Source organism: Pantherophis guttatus, chromosome 3 (assembly GCF_059756535.1).
Source record: "Pantherophis guttatus breed Tessera chromosome 3, ASM5975653v1, whole genome shotgun sequence".
In the NCBI taxonomy this organism is placed as follows: Eukaryota; Metazoa; Chordata; class Lepidosauria; order Squamata; family Colubridae; genus Pantherophis; species Pantherophis guttatus.
In genome coordinates, this window is record NC_142065.1 from 76,210,087 (window position 1) to 76,231,317 (window position 21,231).

General features: G+C 37.8%; 1 long non-coding RNA gene across 1 annotated transcript; it reads right to left on the minus strand.

The window, feature by feature from the left end:
* Positions 1-4,418: 4,418 nt before the first annotated feature.
* LOC117677343 (uncharacterized) lies at positions 4,419-21,171 on the minus strand. The gene is made up of 2 exons (XR_004594756.3): positions 21,031-21,171; positions 4,419-4,604 (listed from the first exon to the last, which is right to left on the minus strand). It is a non-coding gene; the product is annotated as an uncharacterized LOC117677343 (long non-coding RNA).
* Between the last annotated feature and the right edge of the window lie 60 nt (positions 21,172-21,231).

Genomic DNA, 21,231 nt, shown 5'->3' on the forward strand with positions numbered 1-21,231 from the left:
ATCCCTCGGTGCCTCTAACTTTCTAAGTGAATGCATCTCGTCAGAAACACTGTTTTTAAGGGATCTAGCTGCAGTGATAACTGGCATCCCGGCATAAATATGGTATTTGATTTACATTTGAAATATTTTTTTTCATTTTGAACAAACTAGCATAAACGTTAACAAGTGCTTGATATTTCCACATTAAATTACCTTAAGCGTTTTTTTGGGTGGAGTTATTCAGATCTAAGTATGTGCATAAAAAGAACAAAATTGTAAATGAACTAAAAATGACTAAATAATAGTCTTTGATAGAAATTGTGTAAGATAAGGTTTTAACGAACAGAAATGTATAAGGACCAAATATTAATTATTATATAAAGATAAAAGAGTCCCTGCAGATTTTACTTTGCTAGTCATCACTATAGGGGCTGGTGTCATCTCTGTTTTAAGGCCATTGAGCTAGCGCTGCCTGAAGATGTTTGCATGGTCATGTGGCCAGCATGATGTCATGGAATGCTGTTACCTTCCCACTTACCCATTTATCTACTCACATTTACATGCTTTTAAACTGATAATTTGGCGGGAGCTAGGGCGAGGATGGCAGCTCAGCCCGTTGCATGGTGCTCAGGTCTCAAATTTGGGCTGTCAGCTTTCCAGTTTATAAGCTCAGCATCTAAACCACTGAGCTACTGTGCCACCCTTAATTATACAGCCTATATATAAAATATAGAGGCTTTAATCATAAGATCTAATTAATGCAGTGTATCTATAAAGGACATAATATTCCAGAGCAGAAAAAGATAATTCTTTTTCATTGCATCCATTGATTTCAAATCCTCCAGATTACAAACTCTTCTTTCAGTTTTGTTCTTTAAAACATGGCACTTCTCAAATTCTAGAAATAAAATCCGAGCTTTCTTGAAAAGTTTGTAATACTAGGAAAGTGAAGAAAAAAAGACAGTGACCGGCAGTAAGGACATGGTGTCAATTATAGTGGTGATGGGTGACTCATTGGAAGATCTGAAGGACCAAATGAGAGGGTAGATGAGTTTGGAGAAAATCCACCTACGTGGTCACTAAAAGTCAACATCAACTTGATGACACACAATCAATCAGCAGAAATAACCTCTGAAAATCTTTCACCTTTCATGCATACCAATTTCCATCTTGGTGAGATATTTCAGACACTATTGAACTAGATTGCTTTTAAGAGGCAACCTCTCCCTATTTATTCATGGCCCTTTAAAACAGCATAAGAGCTGATTCCTGTTGTGTTAATCTTCCAGCACTGGGAAAAGAATGTACATATTGCAAAAATGTAGGGAAGATTATCGAGGGTATTTCCCATCCCGCTGATTTTTGTCTTCGAGAAGACCCATATAGTCTGTCTGAATCACATAATCATAATGGCTATACTGTGAAAAACATACTGAATGATTGTAAAATCAAAACCAATATAGCTTCTACATTGTTCAATGTATATGTTGGAGAGAGTAAAAATCTTAGAGAAAAGGAGAGATTTATTCATTATTCTTGCAGTCAATAGAATTAATTGGCCAAAGACTTAACAAATGATTACATATTTAGTTGTTGCAAATATGGTGTAGCAGTAAAGTTAGCTTGTTGTTGTTAGTTGCGAAGTCGTGTCCGACCCATTGCGACCCCATGGACAACGTTCCTCTAGGCCTTCCTGTCCTCTACTATCCTCTGGAGTCCATTTAAGCTCACGCTGACTGCTTCAGTGACTTCATTCAGCCATCTCATTCTCGGTCGTCCCCTTCTTCTTTTGCCCTCAATCTTTCCAAACATTAGGCTCTTCTCCAGTGAGTCCTTCCTTCTCATTAGGTGGCCAAAGTATTTGAGTTAATGTTAGCTAGGATCATGGAATCTTAGATTTATGTCTACTCCATAATTTACTCCATTATGATGAAAGTCCATTTTTGTCCATATAAGATTTACTCCACATAAAACTATTTACAAATATAAAATATCCTGACCTTTGTGCAATTCATCACATGATGTGCATAAATTTATGTTTTCACAATGTCCATACATCCAGAAACCATCACTAATTGTACCTTCCTAATAAAAGAAAATAGCAAAATAGTTAATCATACAGTATATTGTGAATTGAAAATGGTATCTACAAATGCAGCTTCTCAGTAAGACATTCATTTGCAATGATCTTTAGCAGCATTAATTATTTGTAAGTAATTGGACAGCTATAAAACGCTGAGTTTTTTTTTTAAAGATAGATGTATAATATAAAAACTCATGAAAAATGCATAGTAAATCTGTACATTTCAGAGTCTCATGAAAAGATTTGAAATATTAATTAAATCAATATACGGTAACATACATCAGGCTTCTACAGATGTTTTAGGGATAGTGATGCATTTGATGGAAACATAGCAGTCATGTTTTTAACAGCCAAATTTTTGAACAACATCATTTAAAAAAAAATACATTCACAGGTATGCCTTTTGTTTCTCAGTATAATTTTATTGTGATAATAGCTTTTACAATATCAACCTACTTCTGATGCCATCATCATTTTTCAGATTATCTTTCCCTAAATTGAAAAGCCAGTGGTAAAATAGTAATATTATTCAAGAATTTTAATTCCCCTGCATTTCTTTTAACTATTAAGGAAAAACCTGCTAGACAAAATCAGACTGTAAAAGGCTCTGCTATCTGCCGTGAACCTTTTTTAAAAAATTGGACTTAAACGGAATGGACATCATGCAGCAGAAATCATATTTATGTTGCAATTTATATCATTTAAATGCAAAGAATACAAATGATGTGTATGGCATCCTAACATAAATTAAGAATCATTTACACAACTGATGTAAATTTCTACACCTTTCTGACTCAAGGAAAATTCCTTAACAAAACGGTTAATCCATTAAAACAAGGTCATACAGAAATAATGGATTTAGGAATCTGTGCACCTTTTTGCTTATCCTATAGATATATTGTATTTGTGATGAAATCAGCTGAACCCTGACCATTTTTAGAACTTAAATTGATCTTTTGGAATGTTAAACATTTGAAGTAGAGGTAGTTCTTTACTTACTACTAGTCACTTGATCACTGTTCAGAGTTACTATGGACTAGAAAAAGGTTACTTATGGCCAGTCCTTGATGTTAAGACTGCAGCATTATTCTCTCACTCATGTGATCACATTTTGGGTGCTTGGTAACCGGCTTGTATTTACAATGAGGTGGAGCATCACATGGTCACGTTATCATGTTTTGCCATGTTCCAGCAAAAAGATGCCCACTGGATAAAATGGATTCATGCTTACGATCATGTAGTTTGCATAACGACTGCATGTTGGCTTAAGGACTCTGATGACTTGCTTAATGATCTTCATAAGGAAAAAGTTATAAAATGGAGTCTGGGCACATGTAGGTGCCTTGCCGTATGACAACAATAATTTAAAACCAAATTTCTGGTCCCAATTGTAATTGTAAGTTGAGGAGTACCTGTACTTGCAAATAAATGCTGATCGTTCAGTGAAACACTTTGGAGTGGTACAGTGGCCTAGAGGTGGAGCTCTCGCCCCACAATCAGGAGGCTGTGAGTTCGATTCTAGGTAGAGGCAGATATTTCTCTCTCTGGGCACACTGAGAATTTATGTGCTAACAAAGCTCCACATTGGCAACAGGAAGGGCATCCGGCCATTAAAACACTCTGTTTTACACACCATTCAGTTGCCCAGACTCCACCCTGCAAGGGATTATGGGGTCGTTAAATGAAGATGATTCAGTGAAACACTTTAAAGAATTCATATCAATCCTTTAGGAGTAGGAGAATGATAATAGTCATAATAATTTTAAGGCCAATGTTAATAATGTTAAATATAATTTTGCCAAAAGTAACGTATTATTCCAGTTCTATAGATGTTTGCCTCCAAGTCATCCTTGCTCAGTTAAATATGGTTTATTTCTAGGTAAGTGAACCTAGAAATGCAATCCTGCTAGTCCAACTCTTGCCAAGTGCGTACACTACTGAAGAGCTGTGGCGGCGCAGCGGTTAGAATGCAACATTGCAGACTAACTCTGCCCACTGCCAGCAGTTCAATCTTAAATGGCTCAGGGTTGATTCAGTCTTCCATCCTTCTGAGGTTAATAAAGTGAGGACTCAGATTGTTGCGGGCAATATGCGGATTCTGTAAACCACTTAGAGAATGCTGTAAAACTCTTGTTTCCATTCTATTCTGTTCTGTTCTGTTCTGTTCTGTTCTGTTCAACTATGAAGCAGTATGTAAGTCTATTGCTATTACTACTTGCTGACTGCATTTATTTATTTAGAGGCATTTTCTCAAGACCGATGATACACAACCTTGTGAATAAATAAATAATTTTTAAAAAATTAAATCAGCACCATAAAATAATTTATATTGCTTTGCCTCACATTAAAGACAAGATACGCACCTATTGATTTTAATAGGAAGAATTAAAGAGACTGGTGGGAGAGGATATCAAGTTACAGCTGAAGGCTTGCTGGGCAGATGGCACTAAACTCTACAGCTCATTTTCTGCCTCCAGTGCAGGACCATGAGGGATCTTCTGAGATGTTACTTGGCAGCAGTTTGGATTCAGAATAGGTTTTCCTAAACAAGATAAGGAATCCATATTAGATACATTAGTGATCATATTTAACAACAAAGGAAAACAAAAAAGTAGCACAAGGACATGATAGAAGCAAGAATGGTTTGCATGAATGGTTTGTAGGGATGATAAAGTCAGGGGTGAAATGCTCCCGGTTCAGACCGGTTCAGCCAAACCGGTAGCGATGGTGGCAGGTGGTTCAGAGAACCAGTAGCGATGGTGGTGCGAGGCTCCGCCCATCCGCCCGGTCATCATTACATCCTGGTTTTAACCAGGAAGTAACCTGTTTTTTACCCTCTATGTATGAGCAGAAGGGTTTGCGCATGCGCAGAGGGTCCAAGTGTGTACGTGATGCATGCACGCAAGTGGAGCAGCGCATGCACTTCCGAACTGGTAGGGAAGGTAAGTAGATTTGAAGCAGCTTACATATGGGCCAATGAGGTAGGCGTAGCAGGGTTGGCTAAAGATGTTTTAGACTCTTTTAACCCAGCCAACTTTCAGGCAGATATTTTCAAGAGGTTTATCATATACTGTACATATAATATGTATGTGTGGGAATGAGAATGTGTATGTATATATGTACATATATGTGTATATGTGTATGTGTGTGTATATAAATTTTAGATGTAGATGTCTGTATGTGATAAGTAGATAGATAAATGATAGATGATAGATAGATTAGACATATGAGAGAGACAGAGACACACAGAGAGAAAAATATATAAACATATATGCCGGTAGATATATGTATAATCTCCCTAATCCTACTTCTTTTAGGAAAGGGAGAAGACGGTGAGAAAAGGACAACACAATAAACTTCAAAAATTCTATAGAGAAGTTGACTGAATCAGCACACTAAGTTTTAAGTTAAACCATTTAAGTTAACACATGTTAACAAATAGTAGAATCCAAGTTTTCAAAATACTGTTTGTGTTTCTGTCTGTTTTAATAACAGTTTTGTTGTTAATTTGTAATAATTATTTCTGTTCTCGGATGCCACAAAGGTGGCTTAGTTGATTCTGATCATTTCACTTTCTAGTTTTGCTTATTTACCAACTGCCCTTATACAAAATCACAACTTGCCACTTGCTCCATTCAACACTCTTCTTCATTATCAGAATTAGTTGCAACATTTTATATTGTCTTTAGAATCTCAGGACAGCACAATAACCAATGAATTTTTGAAAGGCATTAATTAATTAATTAAAAAATTGGGTGAATTAATTAATTAATTAATTAATTAACCTAATTTTGATGGGTGGCTCCTGCTCAGATCATATTCTTTAAATCCCTAGAAAATACACCAATTTGTTTCTGAGCCAAGTGCAAAATATTCACTTTTGCTTTCCCCCTTCATGCTTTGGGGTTTATCATCTGCCTTCATAAGGCTCCATGAAACACTTACCTTACCAACCCAAGTTGCATTAATGACTCCCTTCCATTAAAATGTCCTTCAGACAAGAAAATCACCATACATATTTTTGTTTTACACATGCTTTTCTCCCTGCTATTTTCAGGCTGTAACTTGAAAACTAGTTCAGAAGCAGGGAAGCAGTGACCTTCCAGATTTGTTGAACTACAACTCCCAGGATCCCTCACTATAGATGATATGTCTGGAGTTACTATGAACTGGTGTTCAAAAACATCTGGAATGGCATATATTTCCCACTCCCTGGGAAGAGCTCTACTTTTATTTTTTATTCTGATTGCTGCCTTTGATCTGAGCCTCTGTCTGATCTCTCTCTAATCTTGTTTATATCCCTGGAATCAAAATACCTACTTGTTTTGGACCATAGCCTTGTTATTAGTCTTCTAAGTTTCCAACCAGCATTACTGGTGTCTTTGACCATGATAGATAATAGCTTATCCCCTGAAGTAACCTAGCTATCATTTCACTTGACAAATGAGAGGTTGGATACTATTTGCAAAATCAAATTATATTCTTCAAAGTTGGCAATTAAAAGTTGTAGAAATCAAGGCCTTTTTGAATGGGATACACACACTCAACTGTCAAGAAACTTATGCTATGCCTAGAATATCCTCTCCAGGAAAATATATTTGCTCACTTTTCTGTTCTAGTCATCAGATAGAATTCCACAGTGGGTTATCTTTCTATGTTGACCTTAAACATGAATTTTGTTTGCATCCCCCAGAGAAACCTAAGATCTGATTTTGTCATGACAGTATTTCCTGAATTACATTAGTACATGCTCTAGGATCAGTCATTTACCTTGATTCCCGGTATCTTATCTTCCTAAAATAAGGTCAATGGGAGTGAGGTGTTGATATGATAAATGAACAAATATTTAATCCATATGCTGGCTGTATGTACATTTCTTTTTGGCTGAAAGTAGAGACGAGGAAAATGGATTCAAATTGTTAAAATATATGGTCTTTGGCCAACATATTATTTTTTTTTCATAATCCCTTAAGAGTAATTTGGAACTTTGTCTAGTCTCATGTTTAAGAGTGCAAGTGGTGAAAATACTTAAAAAGGATTATTTTATAGTTTAATAAAAGCCACCATTAGAACTCTTTTTCCTGCTAGTTGTCCAAAATTATACTTTCTTAATATTGGTCTTGTAAGACTTTCTCACATCTGGAGAATGCTTTTTAACATTTATTAGACTTTTCCTTGGATATTGGCAAAGACACAGTCCATACCAAATTCTATTTCCAGGATAATATAGTAGTTTAGTTTGGAGCCAATACAGAAAACATTTAGTGCAATAATTCTTTCTGGCCTCTAGCTATACTTGTGAGCCCAATTTTGTATATAAAAGAAGGTATCCCCTTGATCTACCACCCCATACAGCATTAGTACTTGAATTTCAGCCCACAGCTATACATCAGAAAGACATGTTGAGTAGACTAGTATTTTATTACAAAGCCAAAGCTCTATAAAAATTATAAATAATTAGTTTAATGATTTATTATTTTACCTAAAATCTCTTAGGCCTCTTTTAAATGATCTCTGCACAAAAAAACCCCCTGATTATAAAGGTTCAACTTTAGACCACTGTCTGGTCTTGCACCATTAGCTGAAAAATACACTTCACCATTCAAAGGCATCCTTTTTTTTTTTTGCATCCTTTGTGGATTTCAAATCAGTTTTTCCAAGGGAGAGGTATGGCAAAAACTCTAGCAATAGCATTAGCACTTAGGTTTATATACCACTCTATAATATGTTACAGAACTCTCTGAGCAGTTTCCAATGTCAGCATATTGAAATCAACAATCTGGGTCCTCATTTTACTGACTTTGGAAGGATGGAAGGCTGAGTCAACCTTTAGCCCCATCAAGCTCAAACTGCAGACTATGGGCAAAGTTAGCATGTAATACTGTATTCTAATCACTGCGCCACCAAGAATGATCAATGGATCATTCTCCTTAGCTTTAGGTTGCTTCTCTCCTTGTTTAAGTTCCATCCATTGTTCCTTGTCTTGCCTACTGGTGCTTTGAAAAATAGTTTGACCCCCTCATCTTTGTGGCAGTATTGCAATATTGGAATATGGTGATCATGTCTCCCCGAATCCTACTTTTCACTAGACTAGAAAACATACAATTCTTTCAACCATTCTTTATATGTTTTGGCTTCAAACTCCCTGATCATTTTTGTTGCTCTTTTCTGCACTCTAACCATAGTCTCGGCATCTTTTTTATTTGGCGAAAACTGGATTCAGTATTCCAAGTGTTGTCTTACTAAGGTTTTGTAAAGTGGTACTACCAGTAATACTTCACATGATCTTGATTCTATCCCTCTTTTAATGCTGTTCTGTCCCCCTTCCCCACAGAGGCAAACACACCACCAGGCACGCCTGCCAAGATTTTATTAAGCAATCAGACTAGAAACTCTTGCAGATAAGAGTTTTTGCAGTAAACTGCGAAATGCCTGCCAAGTCAGTTTTCACTCACAGTAAGCAAGAGAGAGTTTATCCTCAGTCTGGTTCAGTAGCAAAAAGTAATCCACGGAGCAAGAGTTAGCCAAGGTCCAATCCAAATATGTACAAGCCAGATTTCAGGTAACGCGATGTGACACTCAGGTTTTTAACTTTGACCGTCACAAAGCCTGAAGAGCAATCACACCCACTTTTATTCCTTGTGGGGTGTGGCTCAGTGACTCAGCTCAATCTCTGGCCCTCCCACACCTCTTTCGTTGCTGCACACGCTTCTCCCTCTGACACTGCCTGGGATCAAGCCAGGATTCATCATCCTCGCTCCCTATGTGTTGTTGTTCCGATATGCTTTCCTTTTGGCATATCCCAGGCTGTTTCTCTTGGCCTTTGGATGGAACCTGAGGCATTGCCAGAGAGGAGGGTCCTGGAGAGGGAGGCCTTATCAGTTCCTCCCCATCACCCTCTGAGTCCTCTTCCTCTGTTAGGACAGGCTCGGGAGTCGGGGTCACAACAAATGCAGTCTAGAATACTGCAGTCTAGAACATTGGTCTTTTTGATGGCTGCTGCACACTGCTGGCTCATATTTAAGTGACTGTTCACTTAGACTCCAAGATATTGATTGTCAAACCAGTCCAACTGTATAGTTTATATAGCCTTCTCAAATGGGCATGAGCCATAGTCTTATCTCTCTTCAGTGCTAATTCTAAAATTTTGGAGGGCTTTCTCTTTGGCTAATTTGATGTTTTACCCTCTGCAGTTTTGTGGGGCTGGTATAAAAACATTTCTTTTTAGCAGCGCTTATGACCATGTGGACTTGGGTTTCTGGAATCCCTAAGCAATATGTTCCTTTGTTGCTTTCACTATAGTGAATCAAGAAAGATACATATTTTTCCCATTTGAAAACAACAACAACAACAACAACAACAACAACAAAAACAACTATGCTGATAGAAAGCACAATGTATATCTGTCACTGCTTCTGTCTGACCAGAACATTGATATATTTTCCAGGTTGCCTGATTTTGTGCTATTTTTTGTGCTACCCATTGGTGAAATCCAAATTTCTTTACTGCCGGTTCTGTGGACTTGGCTTGGTGGGCATGGTGTGGCTTGGTGGGTGTGGCAAGGGAAGGATACTGCAAAATCTCCATTCCATCCCCACTCCAGGGGAAGGATACTGCAAAATCTCCATTCCCACCCCACATTGGGGCCAGCCAGAGGTGGCATTTGCCGGTTCTCTGAATTACTCAAAATTTCTGCTACCGGTTCCCTGAACTGCTCAAAATTTCCACTACCAGTTCTCCGAACCTGTCAGAACTTGCTGGATTTCACCCCTAGTGCTACCCGTCATTGAAGTTTAGCACAAATTGTGATGGTTACCACTTCTATCTGTACTAGTAACAATAATAATGTATTTTATGTAATGTTGTTGCATTTTTATAAAGTTTTATTAATAATTACAGGTCTATGCATTTTATTGTTGTGCTTACGAGCCCTTAGTCCATAATAAATGTGTTTCCCTTGAAAGATTTTTGTTTCCTTGTTTTTAAAGTTTTTTTTTTTATTCCCCATCCACCCACCCATCCTGAAGTGTAATACTATTTTATCTTGGGGAAGCTTAAATAACCCTTTCTTTGTAGAATGTTTGCAACAGTGACACTGACGAAATGCATTGCTGTTTTCCATAGAGACAGTAGCACGGTTACATTTGCTAGTTGATATCTCTTTCAATATTATGAAACGGTGTCAAATATTTTTGTAGACTGAGCAAGCATTTGGCTGAGTATTTCTTTGCAAATTTGCAAAATGAACTGCCCATCAAAACTTGTGGAACTGGTCAACATCTTCAATTATTGAGGTTTACTGTGTAAGTCTGCCACCTCCATCCATAAATTGCAAATCCCTAAGGTGTCTGCATTATGCCTAGAAATATTTTTCTAGTGTATAATTAAAAACATAGTTCCAGTTATTTGTACTGTATAATTAAAAACACAGTTCCAGTTATGTGTATTTTCTACTCATGGGTTTTCTGTTTCACAAATCCAACTTCATGATAAACTGGTACTTCATATTTCAGATTATGCTTTAGTCATTCTCTATGGAACATTCATTTTTTATATTCTTCACAACTCAATCCAAAGCACATTTTGTTTTTCAGACTGTACCTTTCTGAGTACATTGGGACTGATATTCTAGAAGTATATTTAGGATTAGTAAATGTTTTATTCTACCATATGTTTTTTGATAGTAAGAATGAATTTGCTCTCCACATTTCTTTTAGAGGTATGAATGGTTTGTGGAGGTTTCATTCATTTAGCAATGTTTTTGCTAAGGGTCCTGTGTGAATCCTGTGGTTTTCAGCAGGTTCTGACCAGTTCTGCAGAACCAGTAGCGGAAATTTTGAGTAGTTCAAGGAACCGGTAGTAAAAACTCTGACTGGCCCCGCCTCTATCTATATTCTGCCTCCCAAGTCCCAGCTGATTGGGAGGGAATGGGGATTTTGCAGTAACCTTTCCCTGGATTGGGGAGGGAATGGAGATTTTACAGTATCCTTTCCCTGCCACGCCTACCAAGCCACACCCACCAAGCCATGCCACGCCCACCAAACCACACCTACAGAACCGGTAGTAAAAATTTTTGAAACCCACCACTGGTGTGAATGATATGCCCTTTTTTGTATAATCCTCTGTCCAAGGTTCTCTGGCTTCCCACACAATCTCAGATTTAGATTCAATTTTTTTTTTTTTTTTTGTAAACAAGTTTTATTAGAAGTTTTCTTTCATCATACATATTTTATGAACAGAGTGTTGATTGGGTCACATCTTATACATCTTATATAGATATATATTAATCTTTATAATCTATTCCAATCTTCCCACTTTTTCCATATTCATCTCTTTTATATAATTCTTTATCACAAATTAATCATTTTCACCACATCTTGTTACATTTTGCTTCTGCCATATTGTTCTTTTTTTTTCAAGTCCATTTTACATGTTTCCGGTTTCAGCCATAATATTCTTTTTCCATATTTCATTACCTTAATGTCTTCTTAATACATAAACAGTATCACTATCCACCCTTAATTCCTAATCTCTTACAATAACATCAATTAATTATCTTATTTCTCCATTACAGAATATATTTCTCAAAATCCCCATCCCACTTTTTAACATTTCAACTTTGTCTCTGAATTTAAATTGTCTTCAAAATTAAATCAAATTGCCATTTCACATTTCATCTGCTATTCTGTTTTACTATAAGCAATATACATCATCATATTCAAATCTTACATTAAAACTCTTTAACTTAGTTGACCATCCACAATTAATATTAATACAGTTCCCTTAAATCTACTAATATGTACCTTATTTCCCTCTCCTTTCCACTAATCTTCCCTTCTTTAACCATTTTCTCTTTGTCTCTCCAAACTTCCACTTCTTGATAGTTTTCTTCTTTTATCCTTTTCCTTTCTTTTTTTTATATATTTATTATATCTTTTCTTCTGAATCCTTTTTCTCACTTTTAGATATATTATTCAAATAGTTCTCCCCAAGCTTTCTCCTAATCTCTTTCCACTATTTCCCTCTTTACCCTTTGATTGATTCTTTTTTGGGGGATGTTCCCCCCTATCCACTCTTTTTTTGTCACTGTAAATCCCAGTGAAATAATCTAACTGCTTTTTGCATTCAATTCCTTTTCCTTCAATATTATTTTCTTGCTCCATATTTATGCTCTCTTTTACCACCTTTTTCCTGTTCTGTGTGTTCCAACAAAATTTCTGACTTTTCATTACCCTTTAGTGAGTCACACATATTTTTAAATATCTCAATTAATTCCTCACACATCCAAGACTCCATATTGCCAATTTAAGAAATTGTTAAAACTTTTGAGTTATATCACTTTTAATTAAAACTTAAAATCCATATAGTCTCTTTTTGTTTTCAAATAATGTCCAATTCAAATATTTATCCAGTCCACTCCAAGTTAAAGATTTGTTATCTTCCACAGCCATTGAGAATCAAAACCAAGCAATGTAGAAAGACAAATACTCCTAAAAAGTTCTCACAGTTTCCAAATTATCTTTCAGTAGTCAAGGTCACAGATGTACTTTCTCTTCTATCTCCCAACAAATATTGCAGTACTCTCTTTCTTCCAGCAGATGTCTCTCTCAAATCCAATACTACCAAGGAGCCTTGGTAGTACAGTGGTCTAAAGCACCCTGTTATTAAGACCAGCTGCCTGCAATTACTGCAGGTTCGAATCTCGCCAGGCTCAAGGTTGATTCAGCCTTCCATCCTTTCTAAGGCAGGTAAATTGAGGACCCAGTTGTGAGGGCAATAAGCTGACTTTGTATAAATATACAAAAGGATGAAGGCTATTGCTTAGCGCATTGTAAGCCGCCCTGAGTCTCCGGAGAAGGGCGGCATATAAATCAAAATTTAAAAAAAAAAAATCCACAATATTCTCAAACCAACTAAATGTCAAATCTGTCAAAAAATGTTTTAAATCACATAAAAATTACTTTTCCTTGGGTTCTTTTCTTTTGTTATTTTTAGTTTCTCCAAATCCAATTGTAAATATGAAAGTTTTCTTGGGCTTTGGTATTTTAACCTCTTCTTTGTTCTTCTCCCTCCATAGAATTTCCCAAATCCCAATTAGCTACTCATTTCAGCTCCGGGACACCTTTTAATGTTCTAATTCGAAATTTTCTTTTACCTGTGAGTTGGCCAATCACTCACCCGGTACTAGCACTCCATTCAAACACTGCTCCTGCACAAAAACTTAGTCCAGTTGCCCCAGCTTCAGAGCGGTCATTTTACAATGGCTGCCACCCCCACTACTGGTCCGAAGAGTTGCCTCTGACCTTTCAAGGAACTTGTTAGTTCCTCTTGTTTGTCCAAGACATCTCTTCTTCTTCACCATCCGTACAGGATGGTTTTTCCCCCGACAGCAGTTTGTCCGGATGGATTTTCGCGGAGCTTGTCAGAGCCCACTATTTTTCCAGCCGGTCTCGCCGCAACACTTCCGGTTTCTCTCAGATTCAACTAAATCTTAAAAATAAAGTATTATGGGGAAATATCTTTGGAATTTCTTAGATTGAAAGTTGTGGGCAGTAAGAAGGCTTCAGAGTGATGGACAAACATGCATGAATCATAAAATAAGCACAAAACACTATCAAGAGAAATTCAAAAGAAAACTTGAAGCACCCTAAGAATAACAGAAGCCTCTTTCAGATAATAAATCAATAAATAATTAGGAATTTGAAATTCAAATTATTGATAATCTTAATTTAGGCAATTAATTGCCAAGCATAATTTAGAATTCTAAGAGACATATACTGTGTATAACATTGTAATAGCAAAACTATAACATATAATAGCAATCAAAATATAATACATATGCTCTTAAATAGTTTTCTTTTAAATGTAGTGACTGAAAATCCTATTTAAAAGGAAAGACAACACAGATTTATAATTTTTATACATAAACACATATATCATGAAGCATTTCAGTAGTGCACCTCCCTTCTGCCAGTTGCTTCAAAAGCATACTCTACTGAAACTGGTGACATAAAATGGGAAGTTCCTCAGCAGGAGTCCCATATGTTCAAATTTAGTGGTTATGAAATATTTCAGTTAAGTATAAACTACCAACAGGACTGAATTATAATATTTCAGTGATGACAACTGTTGAGTTTCGCCTCCATTGGTATCATTAAGCAGTTAATACTCTCAGGGTAGCAAATATAATTTGAAGTGAAGGGAAAGGGAGATTATTACTTACAGCCTCCTAGAATGAAAGCACAAGGTATGGTATGGTATGGTATGGTATGGTATGGTATGGTATGGTATGGTATGTATGTGTATGTGTATGTGTATGTGTATGTGTATGTGTATGTGTATGTATATGTATATGTATATGTATATGTATATGTATATGTATATGTATATGTATATGTATATGTATAAACTGAACAGGGTAAGCCTTTACTCTCTCCCTCCCTCTCTCTCCTGTTTGTCTGTCTGTCTCTCTCTAACTCTCTATCATCTATCTATAAATTGTATTAGGAACCCAGCTCTACACTAATATGTTTAAGTTTATGTCTTTTTATTTTCAAATTTATTCCATGACCTAGAAATGGCTTGCAAGTGCTACTTTGGTTCCGATTATGTTTCTTTTTTTAAAAGGCATGAATGATTTCTTTTTAGGACTGGCCTGACTCAAAATAGTGACAAATCTTTGTAAATATTTCTCTGTGTAGCCTTTGACCAGTAAAAGATCTTTGTCATGGGAGATATTGGCATGTCTGGAAATGCAGTTTTGCCAATTCAAGTTATTCCCTTTTAAAGATATTTTAAGAACACTCAGTGATTTGTTAAAAAGAGTGTTACTTAAATAGAGGAGTAGGAGTGGAGAACTAGTAGCGGAGTTACAATTCCATAACTGGATGTGAAGGAGAACCAAGATATGTATGTTGCACAAAAGAAGTATTGCTAGCAAGCTGTTGACATCATATTCTTTCCTTGAGGTTTTAAGTCTGGCAGCAGCCAAAGGTTTCAAGTGACTGATGGATGAAGCAAGCTGTCACTCAGGAAATCAAAGTGAGAGTAAAAATCCAGGTGTGTAAATCTGGAGTGGGAAAAGCAAGGTAAGTGTAGGTAGAGGTATAGAGGTGAAATAACCATTTAGGTCATCAGATCCAACCTCCAGCTGAACATATAATTAATTAAAATTAATTACAAATAGCAAAAAGATGGAGGTCAGATTTCTGCCTGAACACACAGCCTATAACTGAGGAAATAATTCTTAGAATTTATATTAGAGTGTTTTCAAACAGTTAAAACAGAAATATGAAAAAAAACAAAAACCAAAGTGAAGAGAGAAAACAGAAAGTACAGTAACAAAGAAAAGGAAAATAAACATTGAATGAAATGACTTCTGATCTTTCTTACAGCACTTACAGCAAACACTGAGAAAATTATTCTTCAGCTGAACCTCATTTTTCCCCCTGTAACAACTTTTAACAACTTTTTTAAAAAATAACTCATTATTCTTTCTCTTGCACTCTGGGATATGCAGATATGTCACAGAGTTCTTTGTGTGATACCTCTCAGATACCCGAAATTGGCATTAGGTTGTATCACTTCCAACTTTTCTTCTTTAAGCTAAACATTCCCCATTTTCTTCATTTGATGCCTTTTAAATAGACATTTGGTGTCCCATTCCCAGATCATCCTTGTTGCCTGGCTATGAACATGCTGTCAGTTAGTTAATTCCTTGGCAATCAATCAGTTGGTCAATTGAAACAGTTATCAGGGAATGGATGGGACAGCTAGTTTTACTGTCTGAACTAGAGGGGGGGAAGAGAGAGAGAAAGAGAGAGAAAAAGAGATAATAGAGATAAATAGCTACACACACACACACACACACACACACACACACACACACACCGTATTTTTCAGAGTATAAGATGCACATTTTTCCCTCTTAAAAGGGGGTGAAAATTTGGGTATGTCTTATACACTGAATGTAGCCCTGCCGACCCACTGGCCCCCATCCTATGGCCTCTACCTCCCAGCAATTTACCTCCTTGCAGCAAGCAGCAAGAAGAAACAGCCCATTTCAGCTTCAGCACAGCCTAATTAGCACAAGTTGATTGTCCGTTGGATTGGCCTCCCGACTCTCAGTTGTTTCAGGCTACAGGGATTGCGATTGCCTATTGCTGTGCGGGCCTCTGCTGCTTGCTGTAAGGAGGTAAATTGCTGGGAGCATATTTCTTTTTTCTTGTACTAATCAAGCTAAACTGAAAATAAAAATGAAAGTAAAGCAGGCTATTTGCTCTTTGCTGCAATAAGGCAAAATTGCTGGGAGGCAGAGGCAGATTTCTTTTTCTTCTTTTCTTCACCAAAAAAGGTAGGTGCGTCTTACACTCCAAAAAATATGGTGCATATATATATATATATATATATATATATATATATATATATGTATGTATGTATGTATGTATGTATGTATGTATGTATGTATACACACACATACACCAGGAGTGAAATCTACTTACCTTCCTTACCAGTTTGGAAGTGCACACGCAGTCACATGCGCGTGCAGACACATGCGTGTGCAGACCCTCTGTGCATGCACAAAACTTTCTGTGCATGCGCAGAGGGTAAAAAACACATTACTTCCTGGTTAAAACCAGGAAGTAACGACACCCGGGTGGGTGGGCGGTGCTTTGCGCCGCCATCGCTATCGGTTCTCTGAACCACCTGCCACAATCGCTACCAGATCGCCCAATCCAGTCAGAACCCCTGATACACAGAGAGAGAGAGAGAGAGAGAGAGAGAGAGGGAGGGAGGAAAGAGAGGATCTATTAGTTTAAACTGTTTATAGCTGTTATATATAGCAATATAAAGCATCTTATACAGTATATTCCTATTTTTGTATATGCAAAGACACCAAACTAAATTTGAAGTTGTTCAGTTTATTGCTCAAACACAATATACTGATGCAGTGTTTTCCCTTAATAAAAGATACCAAGAGTAGCTGAGGGTCCAGTATGTGCTTAAATCTCCCGGGAACATCTGCCTTAAAGAAGAAAGTTGCTCACAGCTAGCCTAGATTACTTACATTTTCCTTTCCCCAGGTATACAAATACATTCTTGAATAGGCCATACTCCTTGTCTGCCTATTTCTGGTTTTAGCTCTTTGTTACAATGAAATATAAATTTGCAAGCTTCAAACTTAAAACAGCTTATTTAAATAAATAGGGATGAGGTGGCTCAGTGGCTAAGACGATGAGCTTGTCGATTGAAAGGTCGGCAGTTCAGTGGTTCAAATCCTTAGTGCCGCATAACGGGGTGAGCTCCCATTACGTGTCCCAGCTTCTGCCAACCTAGCAATTCTAAAGTACGTAAAAAATGCAAGTAGAAAAAATAGGGACCACCTTTGGTGGAAAGGTAACAGCGTTCCGTGTGCCTTTGGTGTTTAGTCATGCCGGCCACATGACCACGGAGATGTCTTCAGACAGCGCTGACTCTTCGGCTTTGAAACGGAGATGAGCATTGCCCACTAGAGTCAGGAACGACTAGCACATATGTGCGAGGAGAACCTTTACTTTTACCTTTGTTTAAATAAACATATTTTATTTATTTAAAATATTTATATAGCCACCTATTTTATATATTCTCTGGGTAGCTCCCAATCAACAATTAAATCAACATCAATTGTGTATGTATTCACAGACACACATTAAAAACCTGGCACCCAAGTTCCACATGCCACCCCCCATTAAATCCTCTTGTCCACTTTACCCTATTCCAACACATGGGGGAAAGCCAGGTATTAAGTGTTTTTGGAAAGCTAGGACCGTAGAGGCTTACCAAATTTCAAGGGTAGGGATATTGCATGTGGTAGGCATGCTTCCTAGATCCCATAAGATGGTAACATTTAGGGTAAGGGATTAGGAGCATGCCCACCCTATCTGATCTGATAGGAAGGGTGGATTTCTTTAGAGAAAGGCTATCCCACAGGTAATCTGGCCCTGTGCCATATAGGATTTTAAATGTAGCAACCAGCACCTTGAATTGCATCTGGAAGGAAACAAGAGGCAGTGCAGCCAACAGAGGTGTCACTTGGATAACCCTGGGGACATCCATCACTGACAAGCTGCTGCATTCTGGACCAGTTGTAACTTCTATGTGGTCATCAAGGGCAGTCCCATGTAGAGTGGATTGGAGTAATCCAAAGAAGCCGTGGTGGGTTGCTCCCGGTTCGGTCCGGTTCTATAGAACCGGTAGTAAAACTGGCAGGAGGCTCCGCCCACCTGCCACAACATCATCATGGGTGATCTGCGCACGTGCACTTGCTCCCGCTGCAAACCGGTAGTAAAGGTAAGTAGAACCCACCTCTGCAAAGAAGTGACTAAAGCAAGGCCTCCCAGTTCAGAAAATGATGCAATTGGAACACTAAAGAAATCTGGGCAAAGATTCCCCTTAGTCACCTGGTCCTCAAGCAGGAACTATGGATTTAAAATGTGCAATTTAGATGGACTCCTAAAATGGCATACCAGCTCAAACCAAGGGAGTACCACCTTGTCCAAGTCAGATGAAATATCACCTGAGCCTGAGCAAAGCCCCAAAGCCACTCCATCTTTCCAGGGTTGAGATGAAGCCAGTTCCTCCCCTTCCAGACCCTTATAATCTCTAGGCACTCAGCTAGCACCAAACTTGTATTACCTATCTAGCTATGGGTGGAGATATATAACTGAGTATTATTAGCATACTCCATACTTATGGATAACCTCTTCCAGCAGTTTCATGTAGATGTTAAAAGTTTATGTATTCTGGAATGGATTTTCAATCAGTGCTCTTGCTAGCCATTTCTATTAGCATTGGTCCTCTGCTGTACACAGACACTTAAAATGAATTAGATCCCATGAACTCCGTAGGATTTATTTCAAACTAGACAAACGTAGGATTGTTCTATTCCCTGACCAGGCTGTAACTACTGCCCAATTTGTGTCTCCTTATATCATTACAGTTGCACCATTAGCTGCACTGAGATGCATAAAATTAGAATTAACAAGAATAGTAGAGTCCTGGTTTCCCAACGTGACTGTTTGATTCTTCAGGTCATGGGTAAGCTGTTGTGGGTTTTTTACCCAGTAATAACAAACTATAATCAACTCCAATGTTTGAATGCTGCCAACCTTTAGCGCATCATTTGGACATTGTTACAAAGCTAAAATAGACAAACAGCGCCAATATTTCAGCCCCCGAATAATCTGCTGAAGCTTATTTCAGCTCCACACTGACTAATATTCCTTTTACGGTGCTGAAAGATTAAATATATTATGAAATGTTTATTTGAAGGAAAATTAATTCTCATTTTGCCATCTGAGGCTTTGGGCAGATTGCCTAACAGCTTAAGAATTTGCTGCAATGTTTAGCTTGGCAAGTTGGCATGGCTGCAACATTCAATTTTTTTTCTTTCTTTCTTTTTCATTTTGCCTGCGATCATTTTTCTGCTTGTTCAGGAAATCAGTCTCCCTGGACTTGTGAAAGCAGGAAGGTCTGGAACTGGTCAAGGTGTGTCACTCAATTAAATCTATGAGGTCATCTCTCATAGAAGTAAAGGCGAGGCTCAGAGAAATGGGACTGTTCTTTTTTCTTTTACTATCAACACTACAGTAAGAGATGAGATGTAAAACCACTGCATACATCGGAAAGGAATCCACACAGGCTGTATAATAAGCAACCCAGATAGATGTATTCTTCTGTTACTCTATTATATTTCTTAATATAAAATCTGGCTCAAGTCTATGGTTGTTGTTGTTTTTCTTGCCAGCTTCTCAAAAAGCAGGAATTCAGCAGAGGCAGAATGATCCACCACAATCTCAACACACCAGAAAAGGCAGAACAAAATTCAAAACGTGCAATTACTAAAGTCACAACAACTTTGTGGTGGCAAGTGGAGTGGGCTGGGGTGGGGGAAGGAATACCCATGCCTTTAATCTTTACAATTTTGTTCTTCCACCCAGATTTTAGTAATGAAGTGCTTGGGCTTATACCATATTTTTCAGAGTATAAGACGCACCGGAGTATAAGACGCACCTACCTTTTTTGGTGAGGAAAAGAAGAAAAAGAAATCTGCCTCTGCCTCTGCCTCTGCCTCTGCCTCTGAGCAATTTTGCCTCATTGCAGCAAACAGCCTGCTTTACTTTCATTTTCATTTTCAGCATAGCTTGATTAGCACAAGGGGGAAAAAAATCTGCTCCAGCAATTTATCTCTTTGCAGCAAGCAGCAGAGCCCTGCACAAAACAGCTGAGAGCAAATCAGCTGAGAGTTCGGAGGCTGATCCAATCAACTTGTGCTAATTAGGCTGTGCTGAAGCTGAAAGGAGCTGGTTTTTCTTTCTGTTTGCTTGCAAGGAGGTCACCGCTTGCTTGCAAGGAGGTCACTGCTGTGAGGCAGAGGCCAAAGGGTGGGGGCCAGTGGGTGGGTGGGGCTACATTTGGTGTATAAGACGCACCTAAATTTTCACCCCCTTTTGGAGGGGGAAGGTCTTATACCCCGAAAAATACGGTATTTGGATTACAAAAAGGGAAACAGTACAGTGCGCTTGGATTTCAATGTTGAAAGTTATGCAAATTGTACATTTGGATTCTTTGTAATCTCTGGAACACTTTCTTCTCATTTCAGTTTTCCTTCTTGGCTTAGCACTTTTAAAATCCTTATGCTGCATGATAGCTTGCTAGTCACATTGTCACCTATTCGTTATGTGTATTTGGAAGAAAAATTTTGACAGCTATTATATGGAGCTTCTATACCTGTCCTAAACATCACCGTTTTGATGGGCAGCAGGTTCTTCTTCATCTTTTATAGCAGCCTCTTCCAAGATTTTTTTTTTAATCCCCCCTCCTACTAAATCTCTTTCTATGTTTATTTATTTCTAGCACTCTATCCTAACATAGATGGAGAAAACAATTCAGCCAATCTAGACCTTTGAAGGAAAAGGTGTAGGGCAGACCTGAAATATCCTGCACATGAGGGATCCATTGTAGTTCTTAAGACCTGGCACTCATCCCAGTTTATGCATATCTCACGAGAAGTAATGCACGCCATATTTCAGGAAAGGAAATTAAGCGCACAGTAAAGTCAAGTCTCCTTCAAATCTAGTTTGACTCCTGGTGACCTCATAAAGATGACCAAGTAGTTTTCTTGGCAACAG